General features: G+C 37.4%; 1 long non-coding RNA gene across 1 annotated transcript in view; it reads left to right on the top strand.

Annotated features, from left to right (window-relative positions):
- Positions 1-19,876, top strand: part of LOC141391383 (uncharacterized) — a 60,128-nt gene extending 40,252 nt beyond the window's left edge. Inside the window, exon 3 of the long non-coding RNA XR_012409632.1 lies at positions 19,598-19,876. This is a non-coding gene — a long non-coding RNA (uncharacterized lncRNA). The remainder of the gene's footprint in view (positions 1-19,597) is intronic.
- The last annotated feature ends 6,514 nt before the right edge of the window (positions 19,877-26,390 follow it).

Below are 26,390 nucleotides of genomic sequence, written 5' to 3' on the forward strand. Positions count from 1 at the left end.
GACGGTTGCAAATGGTGCAGCAATGACGGCCAGTTTAGTTGGCAGATTAGTGAAGACTGGGGTATTAGTGACCTCATTGAGATTATGGTCACGCCACGGGGACGGACGCGAGCGAACTGGGACCATTATACGAACTGTGTCAGGGAGGCAGCTATGCCATTAGCGGACTGACGCTAGATGACCAGGTCAGCAAGTTGAATGAGTGGATGAGAAGCGTCAGTGACCTACTCCTTGGCAGACGCCGTCAGGTGAAACCAAGTAAGGTCAAATGGTGGACCCGTGAGCTGGGTTTGATGCGGAGGGGAGTTGCGCGCCTGAGGAAGTGAGTTAGCATCCACTTTCAAGATCTGTGCGTATGGTGATGATCTCCTCATCATGATCGAATGTAAACTCGTGTCGAACTGGAACGTCGTGCTGAGGAGGCCATGGTCATCGTGGGGGTCTGGAGTGACCGAGTGGGTGTTGAGGTGTCTAAGGAGAAGACTGAGCTAATGCTGCTGAAAGGCAGATTAGCACACAGTCGTCCTCCCACGTTCGATTTGGTGACCACGGCATACGGTATGTCAAGCAGGTCAAGTACCTTGGGATAACGATGGCCGAGAGAATGAATTTTCTGCCGCACTTTGATCGTTTGAAGGACAAGTTAACTGCTGTAGCTGGTATGGTTGGAAGGGTCTTGCGGACCGACTGGGGTGTGAGCAGACGTTCCGTGCGCACCATATATGGTGGACTCTTTCTTGCCTGTGCAACATATGATGCACTTGTATGGTGTGCCGCAGCAGAATCTGCTGTTGGGCGTAGGAAGCTCTTCGTACTGAACCGCCCAGATTTTGGCTTTAGCACAGGGACGAGCTTCTTTGCTTAGATCGTATAGTGAGGGCGCCCACTGAGTTGTTTTTGCATTTGCTTCTCTCTCTCACGTACAGTGTAAATAAGTGAAAACAAACAAAAACATAATGTGGTTGTTGCTTTTTTCACTCATACGTTCATACATGTCTTCGCTTTGGTTGTATTTCTGTGGTCGTCGCTGCTTTAGCATGAGTATGGTGGGATGACTGAAGACTGGCGGCATATACTGACGGAATGCCGGTACTATGATGACATTAGAGATTTAGTCAATATGGTTATTACGTATGGAGATTTCAGTAGGGCACTTGAAGACAGGCGGACTTTTAGGAGGTAATTTCTCCACATAGTCATCTCTATAGTTTGGGTGTGTGGTGTTGGAAGAGAGTTGGTGGAGTTGGTGTGGTGCGGTCCTTGTGTGGATGTCGTGCCGGTCATTCGTGAGGATGGCTTTGTCTACTGTTTTTGTGTGGTGTTGTCCGTTGCCGCGGTCCCTGTGAGCCCATTGTGCAGTCCGTGAAGACAGCATGTTAATTCTTTGTGTTCCTGTCTTGTATGTTTGTTCCGCTTGCTTAAATGGAGGAGGTCACCAGTCCGGGACTGTTTGGAGTCCAACTGGTGGTGGTCATTGGACACGAAGCCTGACCGGAGGCTATATTCTGGTACCGCGGGTGCCAGGTGCCCCCAGATCCTCGGATCTGGTCTGGCAGTTGGTGTTGGCCCCCTTTTGGGAGCATCGCGGTGGCTGTGGTTTAGACCTAAATCGCGGGTAGAGTTTCGGTTCGAATTTGGAGTTGCATATCAACCGGGTGCCTGGCCCAGAGAAAGGCAGGAGTTTAGATAGGCTCCGCTCCTAACCAAGGTGGCGATCACGTCCAAATACGTGTGAGCGAAATGGTACTCGTACTTTTGTGCGGGGGCGTTGGTAGACGCATTGTATTCAACCGGTGTTAAGAGCACTGCGACGTAGACCGCAAGGTAGGTACTCACATAAAGCACCACGACGTATGACCAGAAACTTCTCCACCTGAAATAATGGACATAGGTCCACGGTTTCCGGTATTTTTACGTTTTTAGCTACATTTTCTGGCCGAATTAGCTATAAGTTGGCATTTAGGGTTTCTAGTGGTCAAGTAACTTCTCCGCCTAAAATTGTGGCATAGGTACTTTCGCAACGGAAAGAAAACTAATAATTCCATATTAGCTCAGAGTATTTCATGGTGGAGGGTATAAAAAGTTCGGCCCGGCCGAACTTAACGCTTTTTAACTTGTTTCATTTATTTTGGGATCGGTTCATACTATAGTTAGATACACCCCTGAGGCTGAGGTATTAAACTTTTTTACGAGGGTGACTGATTTTTTTTACTTGATTTTTTAATTTGTTGAACAAATTATGTCCCACAGCAGGCAACTCTACATCTGATAAATTTTTGTGTATGCACAATCTGGTTGGCTGCACTTTATACTTTCGCCTCTCCCTTCAGTATGTCATACGTAATGTTTGTCATCGTCATCACCAGCAATTGTTGTTTATATTGTAGTTTACCATATGGTTGATTTTTTATATAATTGTTCATGTGTGTTTGTGAAATGTTTGCTGGACTTTGTTTGGCGACGACATGAAAGAGCGTTAAAATGCCAAACGTAGAAAAAAATACAAGGAAGAAGAACAGGCAAGCAAACGAGAAATAAGAATAATTTGCGCAAATGCAGTTCATGTTCAAGGCCACAATAAACAACACAAATTGCATGCAGCAGTACAACAAAAATACAAACACTCACATACATAAATAAATGCCAAGTTTTACACAACAATATTTGTTGTATTTGGCACATTTTATATCCAGAAGAGAATTGTCAACTAACAACTGGGCTTGTCGGTCTTTTTTTGCATTTTGTTTCTTTGCATTTCTGTCCGCTTTTATGCCATTTTTTTTTTGTGTTTGTTAGAGCACTGTGCATTTGTAGTGGCTGCTGAGAGTGAGGGAACATACATACATACATACATTTTAAACATTACTCAAAAGAGCAATCAATAACAATTAGTTTGTATCTGGAGATGGCAATACATGTTCCTTAGGGATGTTGCACTAGTAACATATGGTCGATGTGTTTCCAAAGGTATATTATACATACTTTAGTTAGGTGGCCCTCTAAAGGACCCTCTTTAAGCCGAACTTATAAAAGATTTTCACTCTTCCCTATATGTGGCTTTTATCGTATAACTTTTTCCAGCAGGATGCAGGTGTAAAATCTCTAAACTTTAAAGTATTGGGCTGTCGAATGTAGTTTTATAATCGACAAAATTGTGGTAAGTATCGATCTATATCTCTTGGGACTTTTCCAGGGTTGGCCGTAAGGTAAATATCTGGTTAATGGAGGATTTGCCAGGTCTAAACAGCATTAATATGGCCTAATTCTTTCATTGACCATAGGCTTTAGTAACAATACATTATATTCAAACCACACTTATTCCCATATAGTATCCCATATATTATTCCCATATTGTATCCTTTCTCGTGGGGCGGGACATAGGATGCCAACGTTCCAATCAATCAGCTACGTGTTCCTCTTGCAAGATGGTGCTAACTAGCTGATGCTGTCGCCAAAAGTCTTAAACAGCTGGTTTGGTAAGGCTCTCGCGGCCTCATTATTCTGCACTCGATTTATGACCGTCTTTACTTCACCTTGGCTGGGCGGACTCATTACAATCTTCAGGGATTGAATCTGTGGAATCTCCGTCATTTTTGTTATTGGACACTAGTTGCTATTTGTTGTTGTAGCAACGCAAATAGGTTCGTTCGTATAGTTTATTCAGTTATCTGGTACTGGTTTCTCTATATTCAGTTTAAAAACTTCTGGACTGGCTGCGTCCATAAAGAATCAGGAGACAGATGAGTGGGGTTAGCTGGACAGCTAAACAAATGCAGCATGTCGTGCGGTCCCAATCCGCATGCAGGATATGTATTGGGTATCTTACCGTCAATTTAATTTAAAAAAATGTTCATTTCACATTTTCATAGAAACAGATTTGAGCCCCTGGTCTTAACAGGTCGTGTTTGCTTTTACAGCTGGCGTTCTTCTGCTGCGATGGATAGGGGATGGTCACACTGTACCTTTGTGCTGCCTGCGCAACTGCTTCAGTATAAATGCTATTCAAGGCTGCTGGATAGGCTCGTTGATCTAGAGGTTCTCGTTCGTACATTTGGACATCTTTCCCCAGATTATGAAGATCTCTCCTAACGTGTCTGGGGTGGGGAAGCCTGTCACCCGACTACATCTGGTTGTGCTGATACACCGGCAACTTTTTCGTCTCCTCATGAAGATGGTATACTGTCGTCATAAGGAGGCACACTGTTGCAGTCTTCAGGGCGGCATTCTGCTGGTTTGAATATTCTTCCACTGTGTAGCGCTAATAATTCCATACCACCCTTTTTTGAAAAAAAAAAATAATTTTTTTTTTAGTAAAATAACAAATGTTTCTCACTGGTATAAAGGAAATATTGTATTGACAAATTTTAAAAAATAAGAAAAAAAAGTAGTTATTCGAATCCCACTACCAAATATGACTTACAATTTTTTTATTGGTCGTAGTATAATACAAAAAAATTCATGAAAAAATTGATTTTAAATATTAAATCATCTTAGCCCACTGTGCAATTTTTGTGTCTAATTTTTATTAAATACATAACAACAAAACATACAAAAATATAGTTTTTCAAATTGGGCCAATATTAGAGAAGTTATGAGTATTTCTTTGCATATAGTTTTTACAGAATTCGACTTTTTCAAGGCGCGATATCTCTGGAACCGTCGGTCAAAAAAAAAATCTGAAAATATTCTGAAATGTTTTGCTGATGAGCAGCATCACCACAGCCAAAAATAAAGCAAATCAAAAACCTCATTTTGAAAAAGTGCCCGATTTCACTCAGAAATCCCCATATATATTCTTGATCAGTGTGTAATTCTATATCGATATCGCCATGTCCGTCGGTCTGTGGAAATCACTCTAGCCTCCGAACGGATTCAAGTAGGAGGATGACATTTTAGTAAAATCTATTGTATGTACGTAGGACTTTTGGTATTGAAGACGGTTGTGTAGATCCACGGTTGCAATTTGGTATTTTATGTTTACATAGGCTAAGAAACATTTCAACCAACAAATGTTTATATAGGTCCACGTTTTAATATAGCCCCCATAGGACGGTATCTCCCGATTTTCGGTATTTTGAAGGTTTTACCCAAAGTGGCTGAAATTTGCCATTTTGTCGTTTTCGGAGCTACAAAACTTTCCTCCAGAAATTTGTCGGCATAGGCCAACGTTTTGATATACCCCCACCCATAAAACGGTACATCACGATTTTCGGTATTTGGTATTTAGCCTTTTTGGGGGCTAAAATACTCCCCCCACAAATTTATCGGTATCGGTCCACGTTTTGATGTACCCCCATAGAACGATACATCCTAATGGTCGGTATTTTGAAGGTTTTAGCCTCACTATAACACCGAAATTGCTTAAATTTCTTATTTAGTCTTGTGCGGGACTACAAAACTTTCTACTAGACATTGCTATCAGCCTCATACCATTGTCAGATGTATCACTGTGGAGACTGTTGGGCCAAGGATATTCTTCTTTCCAATTTTAGCATTAAAATCGCCTAGAATGATTTTAATGTCATGGGCAGGGCAACGGTCATATGTTTCTTCCAAGCGCTCGTAAAATATATCTTTGATCTGTTCGTCCTTTTCTTCAGTGGGAGCATAAGCACAAATAAAGCTGATGTTGAAGAATTTAGCTTTTATTCGAATTGCAGCCAGTCTTTCATTCATGAAGCTGGATACCAGATGTTTTAGTCTCCGACTAACTACGAATCCGCAACCAAACTCATGCTTTACGTCATGGCAGCTATAATACAGTGCGTCACCTTTAGGTGTTGTTGTGACGCCTTTCCCAATCCATCCTATTTCCAGTATGGCAGTAATATCGGCCTTGTACTTTTCAAGTACGTCTGCCAATGCGAAGACTGCACCTTCTCTATAAAGAGTGCGAACATTCCAGGTGTAGATGCGCAGATCATGGTCCTTAAAACGTTTGCTGGGTTCGTCAACTTTAGAGGGGTTTGTGTGTAATTTACTTAGATATCTAGTTTGTTCTGGGACAGTGAAATTTTGTGTAGAATATTTCTTCTTCGTCTAAAACTAAATTTCATGTTACTTTCGTGCATCAACTCGAAAAAAGAACAATACAAATTTATTCAACAAATATTTGGGTGTTTTGTTGGCAAAATTGATGTATATATTTTCCTGATATATATTGTAAATACATATATCATTTATTCGGCGACTTATATTGAAATTTGATGGAGAATATTTTTGTCTTTGTCGTCTTCTATATAGAATGAGGCTTTGTGGGACAAAACTTAATATACTCAGATAAAGTACAACATTAACCCTAAAACGTGATTTTACTTTTGGTAGATTCCTGGCGTTTAGGTACGATTAAGAGTTTTGGTGTATTCGAGGACCTATAGTAAAATTTTATGACAAATAATTTTGTAGAATATTTTGATCTGATACGATCACATTTTAAAGGAGTTTTTTAGAGTTTTGGAAAAAAGGTACCAAAAAGACCCGTTTTGTGACTCGCATGAGGGTACATTTTGTTCATAAAAAGATACCCCGCATTGTTATCTATAATATTTCCAAAGACACTTTATACCTAAAATACAAGGATTCCAAGGAATCTGCTGTCGAATATTTCAATACCTGTAGAAATGGGCGGAATTTGCCACGCCTATTTACGCTACTTCCCGACGTAAACTTTCAAAACGCCGATACACGTGTCTTCTTTTTTTTTTTGGTCCTCTTTCATAACCTGACCGAATTCTCTTGTAATTATTTTTTGTGTTGTACAGTGTAATTATAAAAGAAAAAAAAAATGTAAAACAAAAGTGCAACTTTCAAGTGCATTTCTAGTTGTTTCGCGATGTAACTCGCAAATACTCGGATACTTAGCAATGGAATTCAAAATAAATCTCATTAGTTCTATGTACATTAATTTTTGAGTAAAGTTCCACTAAAGTTCCCATATTACGCACAGTACACCGGTCCTAAAACTACACACATTTTTCTTCACTTTGTACTACTGCTGGATTTAATTAATTTTCTTTATTTGTATGATGACGTTTTAAATACACATCAGAAAAATAAAACAAATTTGTCCACATTTGTATTAATGCGGAAATCGACTTAATTGCTGAAAAAACGATTAGATGTCGAACGTTTAAAATAAACAAATAGTATGTGTTGCTGAATGGACACCCACCGTCATCGGCGAACGATGATGCTATGCAATATTACAAAGAATCAATAAAATGTACAAAATTAATTCTCATTCATAAACGTTGATTGACAATCTATCTTTGATCAACACAAACATACTAGCATACATATGTACATATCCAATGTTTACGCATATGGAATGCAAAGTGATCGATCGATAATGTAAATACCACTTTAAGTCACCAAAACTGAAGAAGTTTTTGTTTGAATAGTTTGGAATCTGCTGTAAATTACCAAACGTGTGAATGCCATGCAACCACATCATCACTTTACTTTAACAGAAGAGCCGGTTGAAATCATTATCCGCGTAGGAATTACAGAAGTCTTGCAAAACCAATCCTCCATTGAATTCTCAATAAATTAAACTAATAAAGAAATAAACAAATAATTTTATTAGATGACGAAAGCAATGAACGGTATTCGCGATTATTTCATTAATGCAATAATTGTGTTTATATGAAACGAATTTTAATTATTTGGAATGATCTGGCAGATAGAAACACACACAAGAATATTAGTCATTTAAGCAATTTTCGCAGGGAAATGCGGGTCATAGCTATAGCTATTTGAAGAGGTTTTATAAAATAAATGTTATTGTTTTATAATATAATAAACAAGTAAGAAAGGGCTATAGTCGGATTCGATTCGCTTGATATTGGCTGAGGGTATATATCTGTCGGCAAAGCCGACTGACACTTTTTTACTTGTTGTATTTAAAAGTAAACAAGTAAAAATTATCAGTCGGATTTGCCGACAGAGATATACCCTCAGCCTTCGTGAATTTTAACTTTCATCTACGGACAGATCGAATGTATTTAGGGCCTTTTCTGAATTTTGTGGCCCTTTTTGGACATTTGAACTTGCCGACAAATATGAGGATTAGGTTTAAAGTTCAATGGGGTTGCGGAGGAGGTACTTAAAGGACTTGTTCCTTTGTGGAAGTGGATGTTATTTTGTTTTAAATATTGTGGGGAAGTACCGGTAGTTGTGGACCGGTATTGCCCACCTTCATACTGAAACTAAGTTTGGACATAATATGACAAAGGCCAAATTTTTGACCAAATCGGTTGATCAACCACGCGCTTCCAGCCACTTCATATGGTGCCATAGGGGGTTTTAACCTTTCGGGCTGTTTTCTCAAGAAGTATGGACTTGGCCCTGAAAAAACTTTTACCGTCGTAATGGAGGCAGCGATTGCAAGTTGCTTCAACAAAAATTAAAGTGATCTGAGAGCAGGTCTCAGAGTGAACTTATTCTAAATTTTGTGTGGGAGGTACCTGAAGGAGTGGACAAATATAGTCCATTTTCAAACCTGATCTATATCTGGTTGATATATTAGGATGTGTAAAGTATGGACCAAATTGGTCACTCCCTTCAAGAGTTATCGTGTACTAGAGCTGGCAAACCATCGATGGAAATATCGATAGTATCGATACTTAATTTTTTAGGCCAATATCGATGAATAGTTTTTTATATCGATACTATCGAAAACCTTGGCATCACTAAAGAACACCCGTAAAACAATAGCCAGCAAACTGTTAACAGACCATGGCACAATTATACAGGTACAGCGGCAAAAACAGCTGATCTTCATACCAGTTGTCAAAATGCATTATTGTGAATAAAAGCACATACAAAATGAAAACAAACAATTCACAGTAATTCATTGTTGTGAGCAAATTTGACGTTTGGTATGATTTCATGTAACACCTTCTTATTCCACCATGTAACAGACGCGATTGATTCTACCTGAAACCTTTTTGTGTAAAGAGCAGTACACATTGTCAGTTTTGAATGCCGATATTTCGCAATTATCGATTACTGTCCAACCGTCCAGCAACCACAAAACATTTTGTGGTTGTATGATGAATGACAAAAATGAATGGCCACATTAGCAAGCAACAACAAAGCTGTCATTCAAAACTGACAATGTGTACCCAGCTTAAGCGAATAAAAAGATTTCATAAAGCTTTTTAAAAGCTGAAAGTAAATGGCATGGATGGGATCGGTTAAGATGCGGCCAACATTTGCCCAAACACCTAGGAGGTTGATGAAGTTAGTTTGATGGGGTAGCTGCTATATTGACCGCAAATACGGTCAGATTTGATGAGGAAACCAACACGGAAATCCTGGAAGTAGATGACGAAGACAAAGTTGGACAAGTTTTGATGGTAGAATGCATCACGCAAAACACGAACCTTTTCGTTACGTGTGACCAAGGCAATAACGGCACCTTTTTTGTGGAAGGCCCTCTCACAAATATACGAAGTACAGAATTTAGTACATCGTCTATTTGTGAGAGGGCCTTCCACAAAAAGGTTTCGCAAATGTTGCAACAATTTGTCCAAAAACCGGCGGCAAATGATTGGATGATGAAACAACAACACCTATTTCAGATGGATCACCATACATGCCAGTCATGACATAAACAATGGTTTTACCGATGGTAATAATCATACCAAAGAGTTTTTGGGCACCTAGAGGAATTTAATTCAAATGATTATTTTGTTTCGTATTAAAACACTTTCTCTATTTTTATACCATAATATGGTGGTTATAACCACCATAATATGGTGGTTATAATTGCTAAACTCATCTCGACACTCCACCGACCAGTCAGTAACAAAATGATTTCGTCAAATTGGACTGGAACAATTCTCTTCAAACTCCACCTCGAGAGCACGCAAACGTAAAATACCGACGTTTAAAATAGAGTTTTAGAAGATACTTCAATGACATACGAAATTGGTCTGTTCCTTTACTTTTAAAAATGGTAACAGTGACAAAAAATGGTAAAAGTGGTAAACTGCTATCATATAAATTGTATGCTATTAAAAGTAAGGGAACACTTTACAGGTTAAAAATGGTAAGAAATGGTAACCTCTGGCACGTAAAGGAACAGAGCAAATGTTAACAAAACTTGTTTGTTGGCCATTTCGGATTGTAAATAAATAGGGGTGGCAATTCCACGATAGTATCGATTTTATCGATTTTTTGAAACGGAAATATCGAAAAAATCGAATGGGGCCGATATCGATAGTTTGCCAGCTCTATCGTGTACACAATTTTTCCGAACATTTTGAACTTTTGTGTGGAGGTACCTGAAGAAGTGGCTTATCTGCTAACTTAAACTAAGTTTGGACAAAATACACTACCGCTCACTTGAATAGAAACCCCCCTTCAAAACTTGGGTATACAGAATGATTGTATTAGAATATCGATGCATATATACTCTATATTGAAAACGAAGTACTTTCAGAAATATGCAAGATAAGTATATCTCTCCTGATTAAGGATACACCCGTATATCCTGCTTTGGCAAGGATTCTTTCTATAATCATGTGTAATGCCTAGCAAGGCTTGCCTTATTCCTTCAACAAGTAAATTTTTGGAAGCGTACTGTATACATTTTAGAGAATATTTACCACTGGAGAATATGGCGCCGCTTCAGGATATTCGTATTTCTTCTGAAAAATTTAAGTTTTGACGACTAGAAGTGTACAAAAGTTTATAAAATCGAGATAAATTTTCACTCACTACTTAAAATGTCTGTTTTAGAACTCCTTTGTAATTTGTCGTGCGAACTTAGGGTGAATAAGTTGACACCCTAGCCGCTCATAATTAGTTATGTGTCCCAACAACTTGAAAACACCTACATCTCTACAGAAACAATGTGATCTTTCATTCAGTTAAGGCGAAAAGGAAAGGTATATAGTCTTGCAATTATTTACTACACCTTTTTCAGATGTAATTCGAATTATTTTAATTGTAATTCGAGAATTCTATTTGTAATTCGTAACATTTCATTTGTATTTCGAGAATTCCATTTGTAATTCGAATTATTCCATTTGTAATTCGAATTATTCCATTTGTAATTCGAAATATTCCATTTGTAATTCGAATTATTCCATTTGAAATATTCCATTTGTAATTCGAATTATTTCGTAATTCGAATTATTCCATTTGAAATTCGAATTATTCCATTTGTAATTCGAATTATTACATTTGTAATTCGAATGATTTTCTGTGTAATTTCAAATAAAATAATTCGAATTACAAATGGAATAATTCGAATTACAAATGAAATAGTTCGAATTACAAATGGAATAATTCGAATTTCAAATGGAATAATTCGAATTACAAATAGAATAATACGAATTTCAAATGGAATAATTCGAATTACATATGGAATAATTCGAATTACAAATAGAATAATTCGAATTACAAATGGAATATTTCGAATTACAAATGGAATAATTCGAATTACAAGTGAAATGTTACGAATTACAAATAGAATTCTCGAATTACAACTAAAATGATTCGAATTACATCTGAAAAAGGTGTAGTTAGAAAAATTTTTGTTTCAAATTTTTAAATGGAATAATTAAATAAAATAAATAAATAAAATAATTCAAATTACAAATAAAATAATTCGAATTACAAATGAATAAATTCGAATTACAAATGGAATAATTGGAATTACAAATAGAATAATTTGAATTACAATAGAATAATTCGAATTTCAAATTGAATAATACGAATTACAAATAAAACAATTCGAATGACAAATGCAATATCTCGAAGTACAAATGGAATAATACGAATTACAAATGGAATACTTCGAATTATAAATAGAATAATTTGAATTACAATAGAATAATTCGAATTTCAAATTGAATAATACGAATTACAAATAAAACAATTCAAATTACAAATGCAATATCTCGAAGTACAAATGGAATAATACGAATTACAAATGGAATATTTCGAATTACAAATGGAATACTTTGAATTATAAATGGAATAATTCGAATTATAAATGAAATTCTCGAATTACAAATACACTTTTTCAGCTGTAATTCGAATCATTTTAGTTGTAATTCGAGAATTCCGTTTGTAATTCGTAACATTCTATTTGTAATTCGAGAATTCCAGTTGTAATTCGAAACATTTAAATTGTAATTCGAATTATTCCATATGAAATTCATATTATTCCATTTGTAATTCGAATTATTCTATTTGTAATTCGTATTATTTTATTTGTAATTCGAATTATTCTGTTTGTAATTCGAATTATTCCATTTGAAATTCGAATTATTCCATTTGTAATTCGAATTATTCTTTTTGTAATTTCAAATGGAATAATTCGAATTACAAATAGAATAATTCGAATTACAAATGGAATAATTCGATTTACAAATGGAATTCTCGAATTACAAATAAAATGTTACGAATTACAAATGCACCTTTTACAGATGTAATTCGAATCATTTTAGTTGTAATTCGAGAATTCCATTTGTAATTCGTAACATTTTATTTGTAATTCGAGAATTCCAGTTGTAATTTGAAACATTTCAATTGTAATTCGAATTATTCCATTTGTAATTTGAATTATTCTATTTGTAATTCGAATTATTTCATTTGTAATTTGAGTTATTCCATTTGTAATTCGAATTATTTCATTTGTAATTCGAATTATTCCATTTGTAATTCGAATTATTCTATTTGTATTTCGAATTATTCTATTTGTAATTCGAATTATTTTATTTGTAATTCGAATTGTTTGATTTGTAATTCGAATTTTTCCATTTGTAATTCGAATTATTCTAGTTGTAATTTCAAATGAAATAATTCGAATTACAAATGGAATAATTCGAATTAGAAATGGAATAATTCGAATTTCAAATGGAATAATTCGAATTACAAATGGAATAATACGAATTACAAATGGAATAATTCGAATTACAACTGGAATTCTCGAATTACAAATAAAATGTTACGAATTACAAATAGAATAATCGAAATACAAATGAAATGTTACGAATTACAACTAAAATGATTCGAATTACATTTGAGAAAGGTGTAGTATAATCGAATTACAAATGAAATGTTCGTAACATTTGGAACGTTTCGAATTACCTTTGAAAAAGGTGTAGAATAATTCGAATTGCAAATGGAATATTTCGAATCACACATGGACTATTTCGAATTACAAATGGAATAATTCGAATTACAAATGGAATTCTCGAATTACAAATGAAATGTTACGAATTACAGCTAAAGTGTTCAAAACACATTTGAAAAAGGTGTAGTATGCAATTAATGCGCTGTTTTTATACCCTCAGCATTTATGCTAACGAGGGTATATACACTTTTATACGGGAAAAATGTGCCTCATCGAAATAATGGTTTTAGAACCCAAGTATGTTTGGACGAAATGTGTTTCAGACAATTTTGGAGTCGATTGAGCAATATCCGTCCGTATGTCTGTCTGTCTGGCTGGAGCGCACGATAACTCTCGAATGGATTAACCGATTCGGTCCAAAATTTAGCTTTCGTAATATTTTGCCCAAACTTAGTTTAAGTTCGAAGATGGGTTATATCCGTCCACTCCTTCCGATACCTCCCCCAGAAAAGTTCGAAAATGTTCGAAACATTTGTGCGCACGATAACTCTTGAAGGATGTAACCGATTTGATCCATACTTTGCACATCGTAAAATATCTACGAGACTTAGATGAAGTTCCAATATGGACTCAATCGGTCCACTCCTTTGGGTACCTCCCACACAAAATGTCGGATATGTTCAGATTAGGACCTGCTCTCGAATCGCTTTGATTTTTGTTGCAACAACTTGTATTCACTGCCCCCCATACGACAGTACAAGTTTCATCAGGGGCAAGTCCATACATCCTGAGAAAATGGCCGGAAAGATGCAAAAAGCCCCTACGTACATACGTGTGAGGTGGTTGGAGCGCAAGAAAACTCTCGAACGGATCTGTCGATTCGGTCCTAAATTTGACCTTCGTATTATTTTGTCCGAACATAGTTTAAATTCGAAGATAAGCCATATCGGTCCACTCCTTCAGGTACCTCCCCCACAAAAGTTCAAAAATGTTCGGAAAAATTGTGCGCACGATAATTCTTGAAGGGAGTGACCGATGTAATCCATACTTTGCACATCCTAATATATCTATCAGATATAGATCAGGTTCGAATATGGATAATATTTGTGTACTCCTTCTGGTACCTCTCACGCAAAATTTCGGATAAGTTCACTCTAAGGCCTGCTCTCGAATCACTTTATTTTTTGTTGAAGCTATTTGCATACTATTTGCTATTTGCTACCTCCATTACGACGGTAAACGTTTTTTCAGGGGCAAGTCTATATTTCTTGGGAAATAGCCCGAACGTTTTAAAAACCATATGTCACCATATGTGGCGGTCGGAGAACACGATAACTCTCGAACTGTTCAACCGATTTGGTCCAATATTTGGTCTGCGTCATATGATATCCAAACTTAGTTTCATGTGGCAATACCGGTCCACAACTTCCGGTACTTCTCGACAATATTTAAAAAAATTTCTCTAAAATGCTAGGACGATATCACTTGAATGGGGCAACCAATTTGGTAAAAAACTTTAGATCTCCTAATATTTTGTCAACTTCTAAAATGGTCCATATCGGTCCTCTCTAAGGGTACTTCCCCCACAAAAGTTCAACATTTGTGCCTTAGTGCTGTTAATTCCTAATCCACATTCTTGTCGGCAAGTTCAAATGTTGGTTTTTTTGTTTTTTTTTACCCGGATTTTTCGATTAAACTTAAAAAAAAAAAATCAAAAATGGGTCATTATGGGCATTTATTAAATGTATGCCAAATTATAAAATGGTGCTATATCTTTTAACATCTTATCTGGATCCACAGATATTGGCCTAAGAACGATTGCATCCAAAAATAAAATAAACAGGTAAAAAGTCGGTCGGGCCGAACTTTTTATACCCTCCACCATAAAATAGTCTACCATAAAACTGTCATTCACAGTTTTAGGTAGACAAATTTTTATACCCTCAGCCTTTAGGCTAAAGAGGGTATTTATACTTTGATACGACCAAAAATGTGCCTCATCGAAATAATGGTTTTAGACCCCAAGTATGTTTGTACGATATCCGTTTCAGACAATTTTGAGTAGATCTAGCAATGTCCGTCCGTCTGTCTGTCTGTCCGTCTGTCTGTCTGTCTGTCTGGCTGGCTGGTGCGCACGATAACTCTCGAACGGATCAATCGATTCGGTTCAAATTTTGGGTATCGAAAAATTTTGTCCAGGTTCGATTTAAGTTCGAAGATGGGCCATATAGGTTCACTCCTTCAGGTACCTCCCCCACAAATGTTCAAAAATTGTCGCAAAACTTGTGCGCACGATAACTCTTGTACGGAATAACCGATTTGTTCCATACTTTGCACATCGTGTAATTTCCACCAAACTTAGATGAGGTTCAAATATGGACTCAATCGGTCCACTCCTTCGGGTACCTCCCACACAAATTTTCGGAAAAGTTCAGTTTAGGACCTGGTCTCGAATCGCTTTGATTTTTGTTTACGCAAGTTGTATTCGCTGTCCTCTATACGACGCTGTAAGTTTCATTAGGGGCAAGTCCATACTTCCTGAGAAAATAGCCTGAAAGTTACAAAAAACCCTATGACACCGTGTGTAGTGGTAGCGCAAGATAACTCTCGAACGGATCTGCCCATTCGGTCCAAAATTTGGGTTTTGTAATATTTTGTCCAAACTTAGTTCAAGTTCAAAGATGGATTATATCGGTTCACTCCTTCCGGTACCTCCCCCACAAAAGTTCGAAAATGTTCGGAAAATTTGTGCGTACGATAACTCTTGAAGGGAGTAACCGATTTGGTCCATACTTTGCACATTATGACATTTCTACCAGACTTAGATGAGGTTCCAATATGGACTCAATCGGTAAACTCCTTCGAGTACCTCTCTCACAAAATTTCGGAAGAGTTCAGTTTAGGACCTGCTCTCGAATCGCCTTGGTTTTTGTTTTAACATCTTGTATTCACTGTCCCCTATACGAAGGTACAAGTTTCCTCAGGGGCAAGTCCATACATCCTGAAAAAATAGCCTGAAAGTTGAATAACAAACCCTATGACACCATGTTTATGAGTGGAAGCGCAAGATAATTCTCGAACGGATATGCCGATTCCGGCCAAAATTTGGCCTTCGTAATATTGTTTCCAAACTTATTTTAAGTTCGTAGATAAGCCATATCGGTCCACTCCTTCAGGTACCTACCCCACAAAAGTTCAAAAATATTCGGAAAAATTCTGGGCACGATAACTCTTGATGGGAGTGACCGATTTGGTCCATACTTTACACATTCTGATAATATCTACCAGATATAGATCAGGTTCGAATATGGACTATATTTGTCCACTCCATCCCGTACCTCCCACACAAATTTTTGGATAAGTTCACTTTTAGACCTGCTATTGAATCACATTTTTGTTGAAGCAACTTACATTCGCTGCCTCAATTACGATGGTAAACATTGTTTCAGGGGCAAGTCCATACTTCTTGAATGGTATAAAAACCCCCTATGGCACTCCCATGGTCTATGTCGGTCCATTCCTTTAAGTACCTTTTCCGCAAAATTTTTGAACTTTAATCCTAATCTACATTTTTGTCGGTTCATACGACCAAAATTTTGAAACCCCCTAAATACATAAGTTTTTTGTGAAAAAAGTGTTTCAATTTGCAAAGGCTGAGGGTATATCTCTGTCGGCAAAGCCGACTGATACTTTTTTACTTGTTTAACCACAGATATCCCAATTGCCTAAATTATCTAATCTAATCTAAAAAATGTGTTCAGCCAGGTGAAAGGTACCAACTACAGGGCTTTATGAAAGTGTGGACCTACCTTTACAATTTTTGGTGGAATAGTTTTATAACTGCATGGGAGCTCAAAAGTCAAATTACGGGTAGTTCCGTCAAACAATGTATCCAATACCCTCAAAATACCGAAAATCAGGTGAAAGGTACAACCTACGGGGCTTTATCAAAGTGTGGACCTACCATTACAGTTTTTGGTGGAAAAGTTTTATAATTGCAGGGGAGCTCAAACGTCAAATTACGGGTAGTTCCGTCAAACTGGATACATTGTTTCAAAATACCGAAAATCGGAAGGTACCGTAATATGGGAACTATTTCGGTTAAAAATTGTAGCTAAAATACTCAAAATACCGAAAATCTGGAGGTACCGTTATATGGGGGCTATATCAACACATGCACCAATGTCCACGGGTTTTGGTGGAGAAGTTTCGTGACTGCTGAGAACCTCAAATGTCAAATTACAGCTAGTTCGGTTTAATATTGTAGCTAAAATCGTCAAAATACCGAAAATCGGGAGGTTCCGTTATATGGGGTCTATACCAAAACTTGAACCTATGTTGACGATTTTTAGTGGAAAAGTTTTCTGACCACTGGGAACCTCAAATGTCAAATTACAGCTAGTTCGGTTAGAAATCGTAGCTAAAATCCGCAAAATACCGAAAATCGGGAGTACCGTTATATGGGGGCTATACCAAAACATGGACCTATATTGACGATTTTTTGTGGAGAAGTTTCGTGGTCTTTGAGAACATCAAATGTCGGATTATAGCTAGTTCGGTTAAAAATTGTAGCTTAAATCCTCAAAATAACGAAAATCGGGAGGTACTGTTATAAGGGGGCTATACCAAAACATAGACCTATGCCCATCATATTTGGAATATAAGTTTGTTGGTCACTAAGAACCCTGAATATCAAACTATAGCAATTCGGTTTGAAAATGTGACAAAAAACGTCAAAATACATGAAATCGGGCGGTACCGTTATATGGGGGCTATAATAAAACGTGAACCGATGTAGCCCATCATCGAACTTGACCTGCCTGCAAACAAAAGACGCATCTTCCCAAAATTTCAGCGTCCTATATCCATTTTTATGGATGCTAGAGTGATTACCACAGACGGACGCACGGACGGACATGCACAGATCGACTCAGAATTTTACCCTGATAAATATATAGGATCACAAAAAAAAAAAACATTGTTCCACAACATCCCATACGGGACAAGGGAGACTTCTCTCAAACCAATGAGTGCACCCCGATTCATATTTAGCTCAGTGATATGGGACCTACTGTTTATCGCCGAGTCCGAACGGCGTGTCTTAAGACACCACTTGTGGAGAAGTTTTTCAAGGCTGAAATACACAGCCTCATACTGGCCGGGGAATCGAACCCCCGACCTTCCGCGTGCAAGGCGGGCGTGCATACCATTGCACCACGGTGGCACCCTAATATATATAGGGTCACAAACGGAAAAAAACTTAATATACCATCCATACTATGGTGGAGGGTATAAAAATAACTTTTATCCGTTATATGGGGGCTATAACCAAACGTGAACCGATATAGCCCATCATCGAACTTGACCTGCCTGCAAACAAAAGACGCATCTTCCCAAAATTTCAGCGTCCTATATCCATTTTTATAGATGCTAGAGTGATTACCACAGACGGACGCACGGACGGACATGCGCAGATCGACTCAGAATTTTACCCTGATCAATAGGGTCACAAACGGAAAAACAGACTTAATATACCCTCAATACTATGGCGGAGGGTATAAAAATAACTTTTTCTAGGTTCAATACTTTTCCTGAGTGGCCGACTTTCAGGCGGGGCTTTTATTGTCTCCTCTTGGGTAGGTCCAATACAGGCTACCTGGTCTAGTGTTTTTCTAAATTTAATAACCACCTATGTATATATCGTCTTACCTCACCACCTCTACAAATAAACGACATGTATACCAGGGAGATAAAATGCCTAGAGTGTGACCAAACCCTAGCCTAAGGCTCCGCTGTCAGGCTTAGGTTAAGTGAACGGGAACGGCAACCATTGAAAGTTCATTGACGCAGTGGGATACACATAAAGGACGATTAAATGACAGAATTTATATCAAGCCTCTGTCCCTCATGATAGGAGAGGCTTATTTATTGTTGCTAGTCTGCAGCTTAGTTGGCAGCCCCAACCCAGAATCCGATGAGTCATGGTAATCACCTGATCACCTTAAAACACAAGATTACAGAAACCACAGTGACCCAAGGGACTTTGATAATAATACTCTTGCTAAAATACTTGGTTAGAGCTACCAAAAAGTACTATTGCCGGAGTTTTTGTATTTTGAATGTAATGGTATTAGAACTTTATCTGGTATTTTCCTCCTCCTCTTACAAATTATGCATCCGACACAACTTATTACTAAAAGCCAAAAATATTTAAAAATACTTCAAAAATAAAGATTATGCAACCTTACTACCAGAGTGTGGAATGCAGTGTTTAGAAATGTAAACAAACAAAAAAGTGTTGCAATTAAATTCAGCAGAAAATTAAATTACACAGATTAATTAAAAATTAAGGTTGTTCTCAAAATATAGCAATACCAACAAAATATACTATATATGCAACCTATTCAAATATATACATACATACATATAACACCCGCATCAATTCCCATCTATACACCACAAAACTATTTCCTTTTACCTTCATACGTTCGTATTCATTTCCAGGCAAACACGCCGCCACACATCCATACTCTAGAATACGCAAATGGAATGCAAGGCATTTTTGGAAAAAGGTAGAAGAAAAAAATGCTGGCTGACTGGCTGCTGGTTGGTGGTGGTGCTGCTGCCAATGCCGTTATCGATGTGAGGAATTCATGGATGGAAAATAAACTTGAAATTCTTATTTAGAGGCCAAGGTCATATTTTGTTATACATAGAGCCGAAGAACATCCACATATATACAAACAAACACAGGCGCTCTCGTACCAGTTAGTACTTGTGGTTCATTTTATATAAGTCAATACGCTGACGTTTTTATTTACTTTTTTTTGAAAATGCATTGTGGGGTGGAGGGAATGAATGGTGTGTGCAACTATTCTTTTTTATATAAATGCTCGTCCGCCCGCCTGTCTCTTGCCGGAATTGCATTTGTATAAGTAAGGCATTTACACCGCATGTACACACATTGCTTTTGCTGTTGTATAAGTTGTATTTACTGTAAAGCTCATTTTAAGCGCCTTAGAAAATGTTTGGTTGGTCGTTTGCTGGAAATGCATTTAGGCAGATACACACAATACACTCAACGAAATTTGTTCAGGATCACTTCTCGCGTATTTAATTGGTTATTAGCTTGGATGAGCAATAATTTTCAACACACTTCAGAAGGAATTTTTAATGATCGGAACATCCACAAAATTTGATCAATTCGATATTTTCATTTTAATCTATCGATAACCGTCGATACTTCTTCTTAGAAGGCTTTTAATCTAATCAGAACGTTTTGTTCGTTAAGCCGAACATAGAGTAGATTTCCAAACATACCGATTTTCCAATTTACTTCTCCAACTTTGGATGCCATGTTTTGTGATATCATCTTCTTTCCATTAGAGTTTTGACCTTCCCTTTGAGCGTATACCGTCAGGTGGTTCGTATTCATATACCTTTCGGAGGGGACATCTTTATTGTTGTAACGAGCTTGTAAGCTCGTTTTTCCGCTTAATCTGCTTCGAGGTCTGTCTCCAGTTCCAGGAATGTGGCTGCTTTGATGGGTTGTTGCCACAAAGCTACTGGCACTAGTTGCGTAGGTTTGTCAGGGCAGTTGAAAAGGTGCAGTGTGTCTGTGTGGCATGTGCCGATGTTTTGTACGCTGTAATCAATCCTTGTCCTATAGGAATTTAGACGGCTCTGGTTTGTCGTGGCAGCTGAAGCTCCTCAGCCTTAGCCAAATGACACAGGGAAGGTACTCGACGCTAATATCGTACAATCGCAATTCCGGAGATACATTTCACTTTTGGAAACTCCCTGTTTCAATCTAAAGGGCTTGGACTTCTTGCTCCTGAATTCTACATATATAATTGAATATCCAACATTTCGAACTTAGCCGGAGCGTAGTCTGCTGAATGTCCTCAAACGGAGTGGAGTGCTTGCTCTGGTTGAGCCCTTGACTAATATATGTGCAGATGGAGTGCTGTGCAGCGTACTGAACCCATGCTGATGATGAGCTACTGGATATTTATTTCCCAGCAAAATGTTCGATGCCAAGGATGCTATTGAATCATGGGTGCAAGTGATCTGGCATGTCATCTTTTTAGCATTTTCACTCATGAATTTTATATGAGCGTGACCACCATAAGATGACATTCATTTTCGGATCTTGAGATGACATTCATTGTCGGATCCTAAGCATATCATTGTGACCAATGCTTTGACATGTCATTTTCACCAACCCTTTGGCATGACATTTTCATGTCTTCTTTGGAAAATGGGAAATTCTGTATTGAAATATGATTTTCATGACAAACCAAACTTTATTAATTCAAACTAATTCATGAAATAACTAGAACTAATTTATCAGCATAAAGTTTATACCCAAAATTTCAATTTAATCACCGCCGCTGCACCGCAACAGAGTTTACTTCGTCAACTCTCAGCCACTGATTTTGTTTCATCTTACAAAAGCTTTTCTATTATCTTCTCATCACCAGTTCAGATTTCGGCAGGGACTCCAACAGCACTCCTTTAAGAATTTCTAGTTCGTGAACCTACATTTTATTTGTAATTTTATAACAAAAATTTTGGAAATGTATACTCTTTTGTTTTGAAGTCGCTACGTGTAGGGATGTACAAATCGACTTGTTTGTTTATAGTGATCTATATAAAAGATTCAAATGCTGATGAAAAGATCGGATCTTTCACGACTTGCTTTGAACCAATGGAAAATATGCCATGAAATCACGTCATCGCATGGAACCCCTTCCTTCAAATTTTGCTGGGTTCTAACGCTGAGGAGGACTAAAGCCTTAAGGGTCCTTGCTACGGACTACAAAAGGGAAATCGGCCAGTACGATTATTGCTGGTACCCTTGCCTGGCTCCAGTAGCGGGACCCCCTTGCCAATTTTCCAGACTTCGGAAACGATGTGGGTATGGTCCCAACGCTTTGGATGATTTAGCGTTCTTGATGATATTCGCAACATCATCCATTCTAAATTGTGGTGGTTCATCCTCGACAGGAAGAGATCTAATGTTAAGTAGGACTCTTATCTTCGCCCTGTCACATCCGGGATGCTCGATAAACTTCCGCAGCTCTTCGGATCAGTCAGCGTAACGTCGCACAGTGGTTCAGAATCGATTTTTTTCTGGTCAAAATTCTGTAACTTTTGAACGGATTGAGATATTGTCTTTATTCTTTTTTGTTGGACAGATAACATAATCAGCTTTCCGATGCATTAAAATCCTTCGAATTCGGCATATTAGTTGCAGAGGAATTTAACGTCAAAATTAAAAATTTGAGTTTTTTTCATATTTTTCATCAACATATGGGTGTTTTTTGGTTTTTCACATTTTCTAACTATTTAAACAAACTCAAACACCAATAAACAAACCATAAAAACACAAAAAATTAAAAAAAAATCGAAAAAAATTAAAAAAAAATCGAAAAAAAAATTAAAAAAAAAAATCAAAAAAATTTTTTCAAAAAAATAAAAAAATAAAAAAATAATCCTCTATGGGTTTTCATAAAACTCATATAACTCTTATAAAAACTCATATATTATTAAAATGTCCATTTGTGAAAAAAATATAAAATAAATATGGGAAACGGTATGGAAAAAACACAAATGTTTACCCATGTAATTTCAAAAAATTTAAAAAAGTGTTAAACGGACGGTACTGGATGGGTACAAAAGTGTATATGGGCTGAAAGAGGACACTCTCGGGCACCATTCTGTGAAAACGGAACTTTGTTCCAAGCTGTTCCCTAAAAGTTCTAGTCCACTAAAGTTAGAATTTCACTAAAATATAGTACCTGAGGAAAAATAAACCAGCTCACTTCATGTAAACGCTACGGTAAATTGTTGAAACAGTTCTTAAAGACAACAATCCTACAAATCTAACAAAAAAACAACGAACACAATATCTGTTATTTATTTCTTTCTTTAGAAAATCGCAAAAATGACGTAGTTTCCAAAATTACGAAAAAAAATGGTTGCTTTTAGGGTCACGACACGCCCAATAGTTTGACCTAATTTGTTGGTTTCCTTGGTTTCAATAAGTGTACTATCTAATTCCATATAGAAATTAACAATCGGTGACGACAAAAATTTAGGGGGTTTGGAAAATCGATTCCTGAACAACTGTGCGTCGCCAAATGTGTCTGAGGTCTTCTTCCTTCTTTCCAGGGTTCGAGAGTAACCTAAACCTTGCCCACAAGTCACTTTTTTCCGGCTCCCATGCAGCAATTTTTCAGATGATTTAGCCAAATGTCCCCCTTATGTTCACCGACCAACCTGTTAACTTCTAGTGTCAGCTACCTGACTCTAAGGGTTGGCACGACGAAGATCATACCGCTCATTTGCTCATCGCCTCGCCTCTGTTGGGAAATTTGGCCACAATTCGGGTATTCGTCTAGCAGATACATATATGTTAAGCACTGCAACGTTTATGAAGGATTGGCCAGATCTCAGAAGCTGTGATTAGTGAACACTCTGAAACTGGACGAATTGGCATTCCCATTATTGATGAAATTGTGTGGTGAGTTATATAGGGGAGTCCTCATTGACCGTTAACAACGTAGAGTCCACAATCTTCTCAGCCAGCACTACACCTTCCTGGTTATTTTCGTAGATCGAATGCCACTAGTCGTTATGAGTAAAGTTGGGTAATCTAGTTTACTGTACTAGTTCCAAAGCATATGACAACATAAATGGCCTTTTTATAGAGCATTTGTCCCATAAGCCGAACTAAGAAAAGATCTCCATTCCTCTCTGTTTGTTGCTGTATTTTCCCAATCTGGGAAATGGTGATGTCGTATTTCACTTGTTCGCTCCATCGAAGCTTTTTTCATCATCACTCATTCTTATGACAAGGCCTAGCCATCGCGATCGTAGTATCTCGATTCGTTTAACTATACTGATGTCGTTACATAGTTGATACAGCTCGTTGTTCATAAGACGTCGATATTAAGCGTCAACGCAGATTTGCCTGCAGATTTTTCGAAGAATTTTTCTCCCGTTGATACAGCTCGTTGTTCATACGACGTCGGTATTCAGCGTCATAGCAGATTGGCCTGCAGATCTTTCCAAGAATTTTCTTCCCGAACACATGCACTGCTTTATCTGCTTGGGCAAGTACTATACATGAGCCCAGCTAATATATTTGTTTTGTAAAGTGTTACTTTTCTTTGTTTGTTTTGCTATAGGAAACAACTTCCATAGTTGGTTCGAGTTCTATGGACGCATTGCGCGTCGACACCATCAACTTGGTCTTGTCGCCGTTTACTGCCAGGTAAAGGTATCAGTTACTCCCCTTACTGATCGTTCCATGATGTCTATATCATCAGCATAAGCAATTAACATGTTGTTATTTGTGTAACTTGTGTCAATTGTCGGCGTTGCCGACAGAGAAATACTCTCAGCCTATGCAAATTGAAACTTTCATCTACGGACAGATCGAATGTATTTAGGGTACTTTCAGAATTTTGTGGCCTTTTTTTTGGACATTTGAGCTTGCCGACAAAAATGTGGGTTAGGATTAAAGTTCAAAAGTGTTGCGGTGGAGGCACTTAATGGAATGAACCGACATAGTTCATTATGGAAGTGGATCTTATTTTGGGAGTCATACCTTTCGGTAGATAACGCGCCCACTGGTCATTTCAGTGGGTCTTTGTATAACTTCATGTATGCCAGGAAGCACGAACTTATCCACGGGTAAACATAATATCTCTGAAAAACGCAACCATAACGAATAGCATCGGTATACATTTCCAAAGGATCTTCGAACAGACCCTAAACTGCACTTAAACAAAAATGTTGAACTTTTGTGGGGGAGGTATTTTTGGACAAAATATTAGGAGATCCAAAATTTGGACCAAATTGGTTGCCCCGTTCAAGAGATGTCGTGCATACCATTTTAGTGACATTTTTAAATTTTGGGGGAAATACCGGAGGTTGTGCACCAGTATTTCCCATCTTCTAACTGAAACTGAGTTTGGACAAAATATGTCGAAGGCCAAATTTTGGACCAAATCGGTTGATCAGTTCGAGGGTTATCGTGCTCCCCAGCCACTACATATGGTGACATAGGTGTGTTTACACCTTTCGTGCTGTTTTTTCAAGAAGTATGGACTTGCCCCTAAAAAACGATTACCATCAGCAATTGAAGCAAAAAATTAAAGTGATTCGAGAGCAGGTCTTAAAGTAAATTTATCCAAAAGTTTGTGTGGGAGGTACCCGAAAGTATCACTATCTGGTAGATATATTAAAATGTGTATACCGTCGTATACAAGTAGTTACAAAAAAAAAAAAAAAAATCAATGCGATTCGAGAGAAACTAAACTAAACTGAACTTTTCTGAAATTTTGTCCATATTGAAACCTCATCTAAGTCTGGTACAAATTTCACGATGTGCATAGTATGGTCCAAATCGGTTACTCCCTTCAAGAGTTATCGTGCACTTAAATTTTCCGAAAATTTTCGAGCTTTCGTGAGAAGGTTCACAGGTAGTTATACCAGACTTTAATGATGTTCCAAAATGGACTATTGGTCCACTCCTTCGGGTACCTCCCACACAAAATTTCGGAAAACTTCAGTTTAGGACCTGCTCTTGAATCGCTTTGATTTTTGTTGTAACAAGTTGAATTTGCTGTCCTCCATACGATGGTACAAGTTTCATCAGGGGCAAGTATATACTACCCACGGTGCTCTTGAAACAATTTTAAATGGAAGGTGCTTACACCTCGGAATTTTTTGCGGATTCTGAAACTACAATGTTCATAGATGAGAACAATCAAAAAACAAAAAAATCGCCGGAGCGCTTTTTAAATAAATCGCGATTTAAGTTGACATTTTTAGGGGTTATTTAGGTTTTCACGATTTTGCTTAGAAACCTCATTTCCTTTCAAAATGGGACTAAAACAAATATTGTAGCTATGAAAATTCTCTACAAGATCGACCTTCATGGTATTTTCGTAGTTTTTACCATTTTTGAGATATAGAAGTTCAACTTGGGACAATTCACTGACTGTATCGCCCCCTTATAAAACAATGTCATGTAGGGTGCGCCTTAACTAACTTTTGATGAAAACCGCTTACACAGGGAAAGTTTTTGTGAATTCTGAATCAGCAGTGTTCATAGATGAGAAAAATCCAAAAACAAGAAAAAATCGCTGTAGGGCTTTTTAAATAAATCGCGGTCAAAATTCACATTTTTAGGTGTTTTTTAGGTTTTTACGAGTTTGCTTGAAAACCGCAAGTCCAATCGAAATGGAGCTAAAGAAAATGTTGTAGCTGTCAAAATTCTCTA

The sequence above is a fragment of the Musca autumnalis genome, unplaced genomic scaffold (assembly GCF_047663935.1).
Source record: "Musca autumnalis isolate F117 unplaced genomic scaffold, ASM4766393v1 scaffold_1, whole genome shotgun sequence".
NCBI classification, from domain to species: Eukaryota; Metazoa; Arthropoda; class Insecta; order Diptera; family Muscidae; genus Musca; species Musca autumnalis.